This window comes from Engystomops pustulosus, chromosome 11 (assembly GCF_040894005.1).
Source record: "Engystomops pustulosus chromosome 11, aEngPut4.maternal, whole genome shotgun sequence".
NCBI classification, from domain to species: domain Eukaryota; kingdom Metazoa; phylum Chordata; class Amphibia; order Anura; family Leptodactylidae; genus Engystomops; species Engystomops pustulosus.
This window is the reverse complement of record NC_092421.1, coordinates 79,130,987-79,147,033: the sequence shown is the minus strand read 5'-3', so window position 1 is coordinate 79,147,033 and position 16,047 is coordinate 79,130,987. Positions and strand designations below refer to the sequence as shown.

Sequence of the window (16,047 nt, the reverse complement as noted above, 5' to 3'; positions counted from 1 at the left end):
TGATGAATCATTTACTATTAATAGCAGAGATCGTACAACGTGACAGATCCGCCTGATGCGCCCCAGGTAGGTATTAGCCGTGTACATACTGTACGCTCCGGGGATACTTGTAGGAAAGGAATATTGGAGTCTCGAGTATTGGATCAGCGACTTGTTGTCACCAGGGCACAGAGAAGTCTGGGTTGGAGAATCAGGACACTACAGGTCCAGTAATATAGTATGAAAATAGCCACACACGCCCCAAACATCATCTATACTACCCACACGGCGCCCCCCCCCCCCCTATACTACCCACACAGCGCCCCCTGTCATAAACTAATGGCCTATCCCCAGGACTGGGTGACAGAATACAAGCAGATACTACAGCCGCCAGGACCAATATGCGTCTACCGCAGGGGGCTTCTGGCTGGCGGGGGTCACCCATGGGGGGCTTCTAGAGCGTCTCCCCATTACACAACCCCTAAAGTAGCAAAACAAGTCAGAAGGTGAAGATTCACTGCTGAATTCTGATAATTTACCCAAAGATCCTCAGTAAAACCCGACCCCGTTTGGGCTTGTAGTGATATTTCTCCAGACCATGGTATATTTAACCCTTTGGACTGCAACCACGAAAACCCAACAGAACCAGAACCCCGACGCCCCTGGATCTGCAGGCCTCCAGACAGTGACACCGGGAATGTGTCTTGGGGCCATCATTTCTACTCAATGTGTGATGACATTATGACGTAACGGCAAGGTGGGACGATTTGGGGGAATATATACCAGGTCCGCGCTCTAGGTTTAGAGTCCTGCCCTGGGGACATGGAGCATCAGAAGTGTATAGAAAGACTGTACATGAAATAATCCGCTGTAATAGGAGACAAGCACAGACCTAACCAAGGGTCCAACAACCGTCCTGGGGTCAGGGGTTAGACACCTTCATTAAGTAATTGATGCCATCGCTGGTCACGTCACACAGGCGCCCGGCTCACTATGCATTGCTGGTCGTCACACAGGTGTACGGCTCACTATGCGTGGCTGGTCACGTCACACAGGTGTACGGCTCACTATGCGTGGCTGGTCACGTCACACAGGTGCCCGGCTCACTATACGTGGCTGGTCACGTCACACAGGTGCCCGCCTCACTATACGTGGCTGGTCACGTCACACAGGTGCCCGCCTCACTATACGTGGCTGGTCATGTCACACAGGTGCCCGCCTCACTATACGTGGCTGGTCATGTCACACAGGTGCCCGCCTCACTATACGTGGCTGGTCATGTCACACAGGTGCCCGCCTCACTATACGTGGCTGGTCATGTCACACAGGTGCCCGCCTCACTATACGTGGCTGGTCATGTCACACAGGTGCCCGGCTCACTATACGTGGCTGGTCATGTCACACAGGTGCCCGCCTCACTATACGTGGCTGGTCATGTCACACAGGTGCCCGGCTCACTATGCATGGCTGATCATGTCACACAGGTGCCCGGCTCACTATACATGGCTGGTCATGTCACACAGGTGCACAGCTCACTATACATGGCTGGTCATGTCACACAGGTGCCCGGCTCACTATACGTGGCTGGTCATGTCACACAGGTGCCCAGCTCACTATACATGGCTGGTCATGTCACACAGGTGCCCAGCTCACTATACGTGGCTGGTCATGTCACACAGGTGCCCAGCTCACTATACGTGGCTGGTCATGTCACACAGGTGCCCAGCTCACTATGCATGGCTAGTCATGTCACACAGGTGCCCGGCTCACTATACATGGCTGGTCATGTCACACAGGTGCACAGCTCACTATGCATGGCTGGTCATGTCACAGGTGCCCGGCTCACTATACATGGCTGGTCATGTCACACAGGTGCACAGCTCACTATACATGGCTGGTCATGTCACACAGGTGCACAGCTCACTATACATGGCTGGTCATGTCACACAGGTGCACAGCTCACTATACGTGGCTGGTCATGTCACACAGGTGCCCGGCTCACTATACGTGGCTGGTCATGTCACACAGGTGCACAGCTCACTATACATGGCTGGTCATGTCACACAGGTGCCCGGCTCACTATACGTGGCTGGTCATGTCACACAGGTGCCCGGCTCACTATACGTGGCTGGTCATGTCACACAGGTGCCCGGCTCACTATACGTGGCTGGTCACGTCACACAGGCGCCCGGCTCACTATACATGGCTGGTCATGTCACACAGGTGCACAGCTCACTATACATGGCTGGTCACGTCACACAGGCGCCCGGCTCACTATACATGGCTGGTCATGTCACACAGACGCCCGGCTCACTATACATGGCTGGTCATGTCACACAGGTGCACAGCTCACTATACATGGCTGGTCACGTCACACAGGCGCCCGGCTCACTATACATGGCTGGTCATGTCACACAGGTGCCCGGCTCACTATACGTGGCTGGTCATGTGATGTCAATATACTCCAAAGCCACAGAGATCCATTTACTGTGTAGTACAAATACAAGGGAGATACATTATATGGAGAGAGACGCGGATCAGTCCATTTATACAGAGATCCAGGGGCCAGGCATAACTTTGACATTTGACAACCAAACATCTGCCAAAACATGAGGAGGAAGGGTGGCTACACCCTACAGGGCGAGAGTCCTCCCCGCTGGCACAGAATGGACGTCACCCACCAGACACCTGCACTCGCCCTCCATCTAATCATCACCGGTGGTTCCCTGCAGATGATACCCCATTAATACCAGCGCCCCTGATGTGACATCTCACCCCTTGAGTCGTGGGTTGTATGATATTATTTGGACAGGTCTCTGCATGTGCCTCTGCCTCCTGTGAGCTTCATCCTTTCCCTCTGCATTCATTATATTCAGCCACAGATTTTACATCATTCTATTATACGCCACACAAATTCCCAATCTGCAGGACGCCAGAGCCCGACCATCACGTAACGTGTAGTACATTGAGTGACAGTCACCATTACCCAGGGCTCATCACATGCTCCTGCGTGGAGGGGAAAGCCTCGGACCCCGCAGCCGCGCACAAGCTCAATGCTCAGTGTAACAGCCATGTCCCCATTATGTCTAAAAAATATATAAGTCATGCACACATCCATGTACACGGTCATTTATAAAACCTGGTGTGCACAGCGCCCAAGCCTCAGCTCCGAGGGTCACAGACAGACATCATACATGGCATCCTAAGGGTCCCAAGTGTAAGCTCCTGTGTACACAGCGTCCAAGCCTCAGCTCCGAGGGTCACAGACAGACATCATACATGGCATCCTAAGGGTCCCAAGTGTAAGCTCCTGTGTACACAGCGTCCAAGCCTCAGCTCCGAGGGTCACATACAGACATCATACATGGCATCCTAAGGGTCCCAAGTGTAAGCTCCTGTGTACACAGCGTCCAAGCCTCAGCTCCAAGGGTCACCTACAGGCATCATACATGGCATCCTAAGGGTCCCAAGTGTAAGCTCCTGTGTACACAGCGTCCAAGCCTCAGCTCCGAGGGTCACATACAGACATCATACATGGCATCCTAAGGGTCCCAAGTGTAAGCTCCTGTGTACACAGCGTCCAAGCCTCAGCTCCGAGGGTCACCTACAGGCATCATACATGGCATCCTAAGGGTCCCAAGTGTAAGCTCCTGTGTACACAGCGTCCAAGCCTCAGCTCCGAGGGTCACATACAGACATCATACATGGCATCCTAAGGGTCCCAAGTGTAAGCTCCTGTGTACACAGCGTCCAAGCCTCAGCTCCGAGGGTCACATACAGACATCATACATGGCATCCTAAGGGTCCCAAGTGTAAGCTCCTGTGTGCACAGCGTCCAAGCCTCAGCTCCGAGGGTCACAGACAGACATCATACATGGCATCCTAAGGGTCCCAAGTGTAAGCTCCTGTGTGCACAGCGTCCAAGCCTCAGCTCCGAGGGTCACATACAGACATCATTCATGGCATCCTAAGGGTCCCAAGTGTAAGCTCCTGTGTGTACAGCGTCCAAGCCTCAGCTCCGAGGGTCACCTACAGACATCATACATGGCATCCTAAGGGTCCCAAGTGTAAGCTCCTGTGTGTACAGCGTCCAAGCCTCAGCTCCGAGGGTCACATACAGACAGACATCATACATGGCATCCTAAGGGTCCCAAGTGTAAGCTCCTGTGTACACAGCGTCCAAGCCTCAGCTCCGAGGGTCACATACAGGCATCATACATGGCATCCTAAGGGTCCCAAGTGTAAGCTCCTGTGTACACAGCGTCCAAGCCTCAGCTCCGAGGGTCACATACAGGCATCATACATGGCATCCTAAGGGTCCCAAGTGTAAGCTCCTGTGTGCACAGCGTCCAAGCCTCAGCTCCGAGGGTCACATACAGACATCATACATGGCATCCTAAGGGTCCCAAGTGTAAGCTCCTGTGTACACAGCGTCCAAGCCTCAGCTCCGAGGGTCACATACAGACATCATACATGGCATCCTAAGGGTCCCAAGTGTAAGCTCCTGTGTACACAGCGTCCAAGCCTCAGCTCCGAGGGTCACATACAGGCATCATACATGGCATCCTAAGGGTCCCAAGTGTAAGCTCCTGTGTACACAGCGTCCAAGCCTCAGCTCCGAGGGTCACATACAGGCATCATACATGGCATCCTAAGGGTCCCAAGTGTAAGCTCCTGTGTACACAGCGTCCAAGCCTCAGCTCCGAGGGTCACATACAGGCATCATACATGGCATCCTAAGGGTCCCAAGTGTAAGCTCCTGTGTACACAGCGTCCAAGCCTCAGCTCCGAGGGTCACATACAGACATCATACATGGCATCCTAAGGGTCCCAAGTGTAAGCTCCTGTGTACACAGCGTCCAAGCCTCAGCTCCGAGGGTGACATACAGACATCATACATGGCATCCTAAGGGTCCCAAGTGTAAGCTCCTGTGTGCACAGCGTCCAAGCCTCAGCTCCGAGGGTCACCTACAGGCATCATACATGGCATCCTAAGGGTCCCAAGTGTAAGCTCCTGTGTACACAGCGTCCAAGCCTCAGCTCCGAGGGTCACAGACAGACATCATACATGGCATCCTAAGGGTCCCAAGTGTAAGCTCCTGTGTACACAGCGTCCAAGCCTCAGCTCCGAGGGTCACAGACAGACATCATACATGGCATCCTAAGGGTCCCAAGTGTAAGCTCCTGTGTGTACAGCGTCCAAGCCTCAGCTCCGAGGGTCACATACAGACGTCATACATGGCATCCTAAGGGTCCCAAGTGTAAGCTCCTGTGTACACAGCGTCCAAGCCTCAGCTCCGAGGGTCACATACAGGCATCATACATGGCATCCTAAGGGTCCCAAGTGTAAGCTCCTGTGTACACAGCGTCCAAGCCTCAGCTCCGAGGGTCACATACAGACATCATACATGGCATCCTAAGGGTCCCAAGTGTAAGCTCCTGTGTACACAGCGTCCAAGCCTCAGCTCCGAGGGTGACATACAGACATCATACATGGCATCCTAAGGGTCCCAAGTGTAAGCTCCTGTGTGCACAGCGTCCAAGCCTCAGCTCCGAGGGTCACCTACAGGCATCATACATGGCATCCTAAGGGTCCCAAGTGTAAGCTCCTGTGTACACAGCGTCCAAGCCTCAGCTCCGAGGGTCACAGACAGACATCATACATGGCATCCTAAGGGTCCCAAGTGTAAGCTCCTGTGTACACAGCGTCCAAGCCTCAGCTCCGAGGGTCACAGACAGACATCATACATGGCATCCTAAGGGTCCCAAGTGTAAGCTCCTGTGTGTACAGCGTCCAAGCCTCAGCTCCGAGGGTCACATACAGACGTCATACATGGCATCCTAAGGGTCCCAAGTGTAAGCTCCTGTGTACACAGCGTCCAAGCCTCAGCTCCGAGGGTCACCTACAGACATCATACATGGCATCCTAAGGGTCCCAAGTGTAAGCTCCTGTGTGCACAGCGTCCAAGCCTCAGCTCCGAGGGTCACCTACAGACATCATACATGGCATCCTAAGGGTCCCAAGTGTAAGCTCCTGTGTGCACAGCGTCCAAGCCTCAGCTCCGAGGGTCACATACAGACATCATACATGGCATCCTAAGGGTCCCAATTGTAAGCTCCTGTGTGCAGGGCCCCCACAAGACCGTGTTAGTACCACTACATCTTATTTTGTATATGTCCCCCCTGATCTGTACAGCACTGATTACCAGGAGTTGTATTGGGCTACATAGTATATGTAAATATCTGCGCCCCCAGAATAGGAAAGTCTCCGCTGCTCTTCTATCGACAAGAAAAGCCAAAATCCCACCTATGACCCGCTGTGGGAAAATTTGAGGTTTAAAGGTATTGCAACAATTTGGAAAACCCTTGCTGTTTTGTGCCACAAACAGCGCCACAGCGAAGCTGCAATACCGCCTATCCACGCAGCGGAGCTGCGGCACCAGCACAATCCCATCCACGCAGCGGAGCTGCGGCACCAGCACAATCCCATCCACGCAGCGGAGCTGCGGCACCAGCACAATCCCATCCACGCAGCGGAGCTGCGGCACCAGCACAATCCCATCCACGCAGCGGAGCTGCGGCACCAGCACAATCCCGTCCCGCTGAGTCGGATTCAAAGTTTATCAAAAGAAAGAAAACTTTGTAGCGTAAATCCCATTACAACTATTTCCTTACTTCCCTATAAGGTTCCTGCCAAAGGGCTGCGATCATTAATAAAACCGCCCGGGAACGTCACACAATAATGCAGCCAAATATAGGGACTGATAGAACATGTTAACCCGAACATCCAGCAGAGCGACAGAGCTAAACGACAAAGCCAACACAGCAATAACCTATACACCGTGATAGAGGGACAGAGATGTCAGATGGAGCAGTATGTCCACACCCTTATACACACACCCCTAGTGCGCACACTGGCTTTATAATTAGCAAAGACCAGTAAAATGGATAAGGAACCTGTCATTTCTGGTTACTAATCATCAGGCAGCATGTTATAGAGCAGGAGGAGCTGAGCAGAGTGTACATAGTGTCCTATCTGCAGGCAGCATGTTATAGAGCAGGAGGAGCTGAGCAGTTTGTACATAGTGTCCTATCTGCAGGCAGCATGTTATAGAGCAGAAGGAGCTGAGCAGATTGTACATAGTGTCCTATCTGCAGGCAGCATGTTATAGAGCAGGAGGAGCTGAGCAGAGTGTACATAGTGTCCTATCTGCAGGCAGCATGTTATAGAGCAGGAGGAGCTGAGCAGATTGTACATAGTGTCCTATCTGCAGGCAGCATGTTATAGAGCAGGAGGAGCTGAGCAGATTGCATATAGTGTCCTATCTGCAGGGAGCATGTTATGGAGCTTTGCAAGGGTAGTTAATCCCATCTCCTTCTGGCCTTCAGAGTCGCATTCATCATGAAGGGGCCCCCACTGAACTCCTAAACTCAGATTGAGCAGGGAATCAGATAAATGAAATACAGAATGCACAGGTAACATGACGGGTTCCCCTTTGATGAGACAGAGCTAAACATCCCAAACACCGAGGAGCTACTACTAGCTCAATGTCCTAGTCGGGCAATTGTTACCACGTCACATATCACAGACACCCGTCACATTTGCCCCATTACCTACCACCAGACATGCTGTGCCCTCATAGAGGCCGGTTATTAATACCGCCATGTTTATCTCAGACCTGGATGTAATACAGAACAGGGGATAAAGTGGCAGATGCTTAATAATTGAAGGCGAGTAACGGGCTCCTCTGGCACGGGTAAGAACACGGCTCCGGAGCGGTGAAACACAAGACGACAGCGACCAGTCATCCCAAGATCCAGTTCATTTCTTAGAATCCCTGGGGTGGCGTCAGACATCTCCGGTGGTCACATTCACAGGGGATACGATCCTGATCTGCACTCCTCAAAGTCATTCAAAGTGTCATTTCTCATTGAGCGTCTTAGAGAATCAATCAGAGCTTGTTGTTCTGCGCTGGAGTATAAGCAGGATAAAGGCTTCCTCCATGACGCTACAGCAGAAGATTACCGCGTCAGTCATCATGTAGTGCCTCCTCGTCAGATACAGACATAAAACAGAACCAATTACAGCTGGCAGAAGGATATGTAACGTCTGCAATCTCTTCCCTCTGATAGATCAATGTAAAGTATACGGACACTGCTGTAAAGGGCATATGCACAACGCGCACATACACTACTGCACAACGCGCACATACACTACTGCACAACGCGCACATACACTACTGAAAAATAATAGAAGAACAAAGCAGCCGCAGAGGAGACTGTGCCTAAAGCAGCGCCTCATCACAAGACAACAGTCACCTGTCACAACAAGTCACGTAACATGGGCAAAACGTCTCCCCACACAGCAAGCGACATCCGTATAACATGCATCTCCCTTTATATAAGAAGCAACAAACACTAAAGAGATGGAGGCCACGGCTGTGCAAACTACACACCACATCTAGATCCACGTGTTCCTCCATCCAACAGATAGGGGAGGAAGATCTAAAGCAAATGCAGAAATCAGGTCCAACAGAAATAATCCCACAAGTCTCCAAACACTGGTGCAATGAGATTGGGCTGACAGTCTATGGGGTATCCTCTTCCTAGAGATAAATAGAGCAGCAGCACCTGGTGACAGGACAATACACTCCCATGTTATACATAAAGAGCCTCGGAATATACTTTCCACGGAAAAATCTAAGCAACAACATCTGGAGAACGTCCACTACCAAGCACAACCTCAGCGAATATAGCAAAGGAACTAAGTAAAATATAATCATGCCCCCCCTCCCCTCCATGGAAAGTCCCGTCACTGCACAAGTCAGGGCCATCGCATGCGGTAGAGTTTGGTTCCCCAAGTTTGGCCCATGTGTTGGCTAGATCAACTGGTCCAAGCCCAGTAAAGCTGATCAAATGTGGTTAAGCTTGAGTTGGATAATCTAGATTGATATGGACCAAGTCAATCACAACAGATTTATTGGGGGACATTTACATAAAGTGTCTGCATTGGCTTTGTTACTGACCTGCTCTCGGAAAGAAGACACAGATTTAATATTGTGGAGCTGTGCACATACATTTCTGGCCCCTTGGGACCAAAGTCTGTCCCGAGGCAGCAAACATCCCAATGTGAGTGCAATAGCGCAGTTTTGTTTCCCAGCTAGACCACATTTATTTTGGCCTACTTTCCGCCTGTTTACAGCGCCCCAAAAATGGCTGCGACATATTAATTGTGTCTGAGTTACCACTCCACCAAAGCCACGGCCCTTTTTGGAGAAAAGTCAGAGCAGGCGGAAAAAGTGGTCAGAGAGCAGAACATGCGGTGAGCAGCACAAAATTGGCGATAACACCATAGTAAATGTCCCCCATTGTGTGCAATGGACCAGAATTTAGGACAATGCGATACCCTGGGGACAAACATGGTGGATAACCATCAGGATAGACTCCCCCAACACAAAGGAGAGGTGGGTGGATGGAACCTAGTAAAAGTACAAGCACGTATACAGCAGGTACTTTACTATAGGACGATATTTATACATTTTCTCAGGCTTTTCCCATGTATAAGGGGAAGTGCAAAGCGATTGTTATCCTAATGGTATTCCCAGGATATCACATTGCACTATATGTGCAGACAGTACAGAGGGGAGGAGGAGACTTCTATAGGATCCTATAGATACGCCAGTGCAAAACACAAAGAGGCACATTTACTTAGTGAATTTTCCAAATTTTTAAAATTGCGATTTCTGTCTATAATGCAGCAATTCACTAAGATCGTGCGCCAGAAATCATGAATCTGTCGCTTCCCCGCTCAGGTCTGACAGAGTTCACCAACTTTTTTTGTGCTGTATGTATAACATGGGGCGTGCAACACAATTTGCAAGTTAATTACGGCGCTCGGTCCGAATCAGGCGGACCATCCGATGGCACGCCCCCCTAATTCATGTCGCATGGAATCCAGCGCAGCTGCGCCACAAAAGTGTCACGTGAGCCACAATCCCAGCGCAGACACTTCTTATACCTGTGCAAGACGTTTTACTCTAGAAGAAGGTGCAGAGTCTGACAAAAGTGCAGCACAAAGCCCTTAGTAAATGAGCCCCAGTACGTTTGTGTATCACCTTCTGTAAGCCAAGACTTGGACATTTCCCCGGTTATCTTCCACTTACAAACACTTCTGGGTTATAGCAGCCCCTAATCCCACACACGAGGGGACCCCAGATCATTTCCTCATAGAGAACAAAAAACCTAGAAGGAGAACATTTGGAGAACCTTTAGTATCGGAGACACTTCCTCTCATAACACAAGAATGTGCAGAGGAACAATTCCCCGTGAACTGAAGGACGTCCAAGGGAGGAATGGGATCACTTGTAATATGGAAGCGGAGGCAGAATACATTCCACAGACAGCAATAGACGTGTGAAGGGACCAGCAGGAATCCAGTTACTACGTTACAAGGCAAAGCCGCACTCCTACAAGGGGGACTCAAAATACCAGCGCTCTTTAACCCTAACGCGACTGACCTCTGCTGCTAAGAATAGACATGTAAACAGCAACTACGCTGATCCTCAAATATCATACACTACAGTACGGGTAATAACCTCAACTAACGAGAATATGTGCTATAAGCCTCAGGCCTCAAGTGCAACACAACCCAAATGTCTCCAAGGTGAAGGTATACCGCCATATGGTGCTCTCATTGCCTAAAGTATAGGAACCCTATAACCTACCTCTATAATCTGACCTCCACAGAAACCTTTGCACAGATGTAGGATGTTCTGACTTTTTGACCCTTTATCATCCCAGGACTACAAATAGCGCTATTTACAAGCCTGTGGAGTGTAATACACATTACTACATGTACAGATAGTGACCACAGTCATAACAAGCAATTGCTTGTATAAAGTGTTTGTGAGGTGTGGATCTGATTATAGTTATTACAGCACTTGTAGCAGTGTACACCTCAGTGTGATCACATATATATCCGCCGTGTCCTAGGCGACTATCCGGGGCTCTCCAGGGAGAAGGAGCGGCTGCACAATGGACGCACATCCAGCTTTCTAGGAAGCTTCACTATGATACAGATGAAGGCGTGAGCCGAAACGTACGTCGGGGACGCGATCCTCCCTGGACAGGTGAACCTCTAACACTCACATCGCCTGGTAAGATGAAATACTACCTTTATGTTAATTACCACTTGGTTTTTTCTACAAATACTATTGACCAATAGTCATTCCATATCTATTGGGCTTATTTCACATCCAGGCTGTTCCTTTTCCTAACTCATATCACCCCATCCTGTCCAGATTGGATCGCTCCGCATTTTTCTGTACACCACCACTTCATGTTTTTATTGTAACTTTTATGTAAAGTACTATAAATAAAGACTTTGTGTTTTATATGCATCCTCGTAGTTGGTCCTTTTTCTCCCCTCCTTTTGAGGGGTAAAAGCTTTTTTCTATGATACAACAGAGTCTTTGTAACAAATTTTGCAGGAAGAAACACAAATTGATTGTTTCAGACCTCACAATTCTTTTTCTCCTTTTTAAAACTGCAGCAAAAGAACAAGCAACACAACTCCACATCTCCAGCCTAAGAGTAGATGCAAACACAGAAGTAGTATAATCTATAGTACAAGACATAGGTCACAGTATCCTAGGTCATGGGTTCTGGCTTCTTCCAGGCCAATTATATCAAAGCCGTTAGAAATGCATTGGATGAGCCTGAGGGGCGATGAGTGGGTTACCAGAGCCCCTCCATGTGTAGTTCACAGGCTGTTACACTGCTCATGAAGCTACAGCACCAAGGGGGAAGGAGGCCATGGCTAACAATAAGAAGCTCCCGATGTCTGGATCTATGAGTAACGTCCTGTTTAGAGCAAATCGGGATGGATTTTGATTTCCTTTAAACAAATTTAGATATTTTTCCTACCATCCTCACTGATAGCTGCTCTAGTGTCATGGAACTACAACTCCCAGCAAGAACGCTCATATAGAAGGGAAAGAAGCATGCTGGGAGCGTGCGTAAGACACGCCCACAGGACACTTGTCTGTTCAAGGGGAAGCTCTTTCCAGAAGCTTAGAGGTATGAAATGGAGCTGATTTGAAGGGGTCCTCCAGAATGGTGAAGAGTCGCCCCCTAAAAGTCATGTGTAAACACTGGTGATAACATCTACTAAAGATCAGACCAACAAAGTGATGAGCTGGCACTTCCCCACACAACAATCCAAGCTCCAGAACGAGATCACAGCATCACGTAAATATCTGCAGAAAGCGTCAACGTACAAATCTCACTACCGCAACAGTGGCCGATGGGTAAGATTCAGCACACGCAGGGTCAGAAGCTCCACGGCTGGATGAACCCCGTGGGTTACAGCCCATCACCATCACACAATGTGCGGCCAATTCTCTCATTCACTTAGACAATGGTCAGACCGGGAGGAAACTGCAGAAAACAGGTTGTTGACAATCCACCCATCCCCCAAACATGGCTGAATGACAGCGGCAGGTCACAGCAGTGTACCATCCCCCAGAAATGGCCGGGTGACAGGTCACAGCACTGGATGATCACATCAGGTGTGTTACCCCAGAGGTGACAGATCTCCTGCTGAGCCCCAGGTCACAAGGGTCAGCTATAAGAAGGTGAAGTGTACTTAAAGGGATGTAGTACCCCATAATCTCCAAACTACTGACCCCTCACCCACCTACCGCTGACTATTCCTAAACCTTGATCCGGCTTCCCTTATAGCGCTCCAGCGGTAACATAATATTCATAGGATTGGAAATCTCCTTTAAGGCAGGGTCCCTATTAAAGGGGCACATAATCCAGCCAGGAGGAGGCACTTAAAATATACAAGAATTTAAGAATTCACAGAGTGACTAATGGAAGGGAAGGGGCTGCGCTGCAGTAAAATGCTCTGACCACTATGATGCAGCGCTGGGGGTCCCCCGAGTATAGGGTGGGGGGGGGGGGGGAGTTCTCAAGTTTGAGATTTTCCTGAAGTTTATCTTTGACAAAAATACTTAGATCAGGTGGAGCAGAGGGGCCCCCATCCTCATCACTGATTGGACAGAAGCTGGGGGATGGAGGGGGGGCTGTCATCAAACTATAAGTGACAAGTGGGAGGAGCCATGTAAGAGTCCAGCCAACCAGCGCTGCTGTGTCCTGAGCCGGGGCCGCTCTGTGACCCGAGAGTCAGGACTGACAGGACAAGTCAAGGACTAATGCTGAGGGGCCCTCCCCGGTGTGAGGCGGGACACAGGCCCCGGTGGTGAGGGATGACGTGACCGGGCTCACCTGCCTCTATCCCGTCACCGGCTTCCCGTCCCCGCTCATCTCCCCCGGGACCGGACTCCCCCTGGTTTCCGCTGGTCCGGTCCCCGCAGCTGTGTCCGGCGCTCTCCAGCTCTCCGCCCCGCGCTCCGGTTCTCTCCTTCCTGTAATGGCGGCTCCGGACACCGAAGAAGCAAAATAAAGCAGACGGGGAACTGCGTGACGTCACCCGGGACCCGAGGCCGACGCGCCACCAGATTGGCTGAGCCGCTCGGAGCGGGCGGCCAATAGGAAGCCGCGTCTTAAGCGACTGAGAGGTGACGTCATGACAGCGGCAATGGAGCAAAATAATAACAATAACAAGAAGCTGCAATGGCCGCGGCCGGGAGTGAAGGGCGGGAGACTGCAGAGCACCACAACACATGTCACACCCGGGCGGGAGACACACTCCACAACACCCGCTACACATGTTACACCCGGGCGGGAGACTGCAGAGCACCATAACACCCGCTATACCCGGGCGGGAGACTGCACAAAGACATAACACCCGGGCGGAAGACTGGAGAGCACCGCAACACCCGCTCCATATATCACACCCAGGCGGGAGACTCCGCAACACCCGGGAGAGGGAGAGTACACAACACCCGCTACACATGTCACACCCGGGAGAGACACTCAACAACCTGACACCCAGGCAGGAGACTGCAGAGCACCATAACACCCGCTCTATATATCACACCCAGACGAGAGACTCCGCAATACCCGGGAGAGGGAGAGTACACAACACCCGCTACACATGTCACACCCGGGAGACACACTCCACAACACCCTCAACAACCTAACACCCGGGAGACACACTCCGCTACACCCGGGAGAGACACTCCACAACACCCTCAACAACCTAACACCCGGGCAGGAGACTGCAGAGCACCATAACACCCGCTCTATATATCACACCCAGACGAGAGACTCCGCAATACCCGGGAGAGAGAGAGTACACAACACCCGGGAGAGGGAGAGTACACAACACCCACTACACATGTCACACCCGGGAGACACACTCCACAACACCCTCAACAACCTAACACCCGGGAGACACACTCCACAACACCCGCTACACCCGGGAGAGACACTCCACAACACCCTCAACAACCTAACACCCGGGCAGGAGACTGCAGAGCACCATTACACCCGCTCTATATATCACACCCAGACGGGAGACTCCACAACACCCGCTCCACCCGGGAAAGACACTCCATAACACCCGCTCTATATATCACACCCAGACGGGAGACTCCGCAACACCCGCTCCACCCAGCCGGTAGACTCCACAACACCCGCTCCACCTGGGCAGGAGACTTCACAACACCCTAACACCCATTCCACCCAGGGGGTAGACTCCTTAACACCATAACACCCGCTCCACCAGGGCAGGAGACTACGCAACACCCTAACAACCGCTCCACCCGAGCAGCAGACTACATAACACCTGCTCCACACGGGCAGGAGACTCCACAACACCCGCTCCACACGGGCAGGAGACTCTGCAAAACCCGCTCCACCCAGACGGGAGACTTCATAACATCCGCTACACATGTCACACCCGGGCAAGAGACTCCACAACACCCGCTCCACCCAGGCGGTAGACTCCACAACACCCGCTCAACCCGAGCGGGAGACAACACAACACCCGCTCCACCCGGGCGGGAGACTCCATGACACCCGCTACACATGTCACACCCGGGCAAGAGACTACATAACACCCCCTCCACATGTCACACCCGGGCAGGAGACTACATAACACCCCCCCACATGTCACACCCGGGCAGGAGACTACATAACACCCCCTCCACATGTCACACCAGAGCAGGAGACTACATAACACCCCCTCCACATGTCACACCAGAGCAGGAGACTACATAACACCCCCTCCACATGTCACACTCGGGCAGGAGACTACATAACACCCCCTCCACATGTCACACCAGGGCAGGAGTCTACATAACACCCCTCCACATGTCACACCCGGGCAAGAGACTACATAACACCCGCTCCACACGGGCAGGAGACTCCACAACACCCGCTCCACCCAGGCTGGAGACTTCATAACACCCGCTACATATGCCACACCTGGGCAGGAGACTCCACAACACCCGCTCCACCCAGGCGGGAGACTCCACAACACCCGCTCCACCCGGGCTGGAGACTTCATAACACCCGCTACACATGTCACACCCGGGCCGGAGACTCCACAACACCCGCTCCACATGTCACACCCGGGCAGGAGACTACATAACACCCCTCCACATGTCACACCCGGGCAGGGGACTACATAACACCCCTCCAAATGTCACACCCGGGCAGGAGACTACATAACACCCCTCCACATATCACACCCGGGCAGGAGACTACATAACACCCCCTCCACATGTCACACCCTTGCAGGAGACTACATAACACCCCTCCACATATCACACCCGGGCAGGAGACTACATTACACCCCCTCCACATGTCACACCCGGGCAGGAGACTACATAACACCCCCTCCACATGTCACACCCGGGTAGGAGACTACATAACACCCCCTCCACATGTCACACCCGGGCAGGAGACTACGTAACATCCCTCCACATGTCACACCCGGGCAGGAGACTACATGTCACACCCGGGCAGGAGACTACATAACACCCCTCCACATGTCACACTCGGGCAGGAGACTACATAACACCCCTCCACATGTCACACCCGGGCATCAGACTGCATAACACCCCTCCACATGTCACACCCGGGCAGGAGACTACA

At 51.7% G+C, this 16,047-nt stretch overlaps 1 protein-coding gene across 2 annotated transcripts in view; it reads right to left on the bottom strand.

Moving 5' to 3' along the window:
• Positions 1 to 13,512, bottom strand: part of ZRANB1 (zinc finger RANBP2-type containing 1) — a 30,507-nt gene extending 16,995 nt beyond the window's left edge. Inside the window, exon 1 of one of the 2 annotated variants that reach the window (XM_072129338.1) lies at positions 13,270 to 13,512. The gene's annotated coding sequence lies outside the window, so the exon portion shown is untranslated. Of the gene's footprint in view, positions 1 to 7,597; positions 7,969 to 13,269 lie in introns of those variants that run through there. The other variant, XM_072129339.1, reaches the window with a different exon arrangement.
• Positions 13,513 to 16,047: the final 2,535 nt, after the last annotated feature.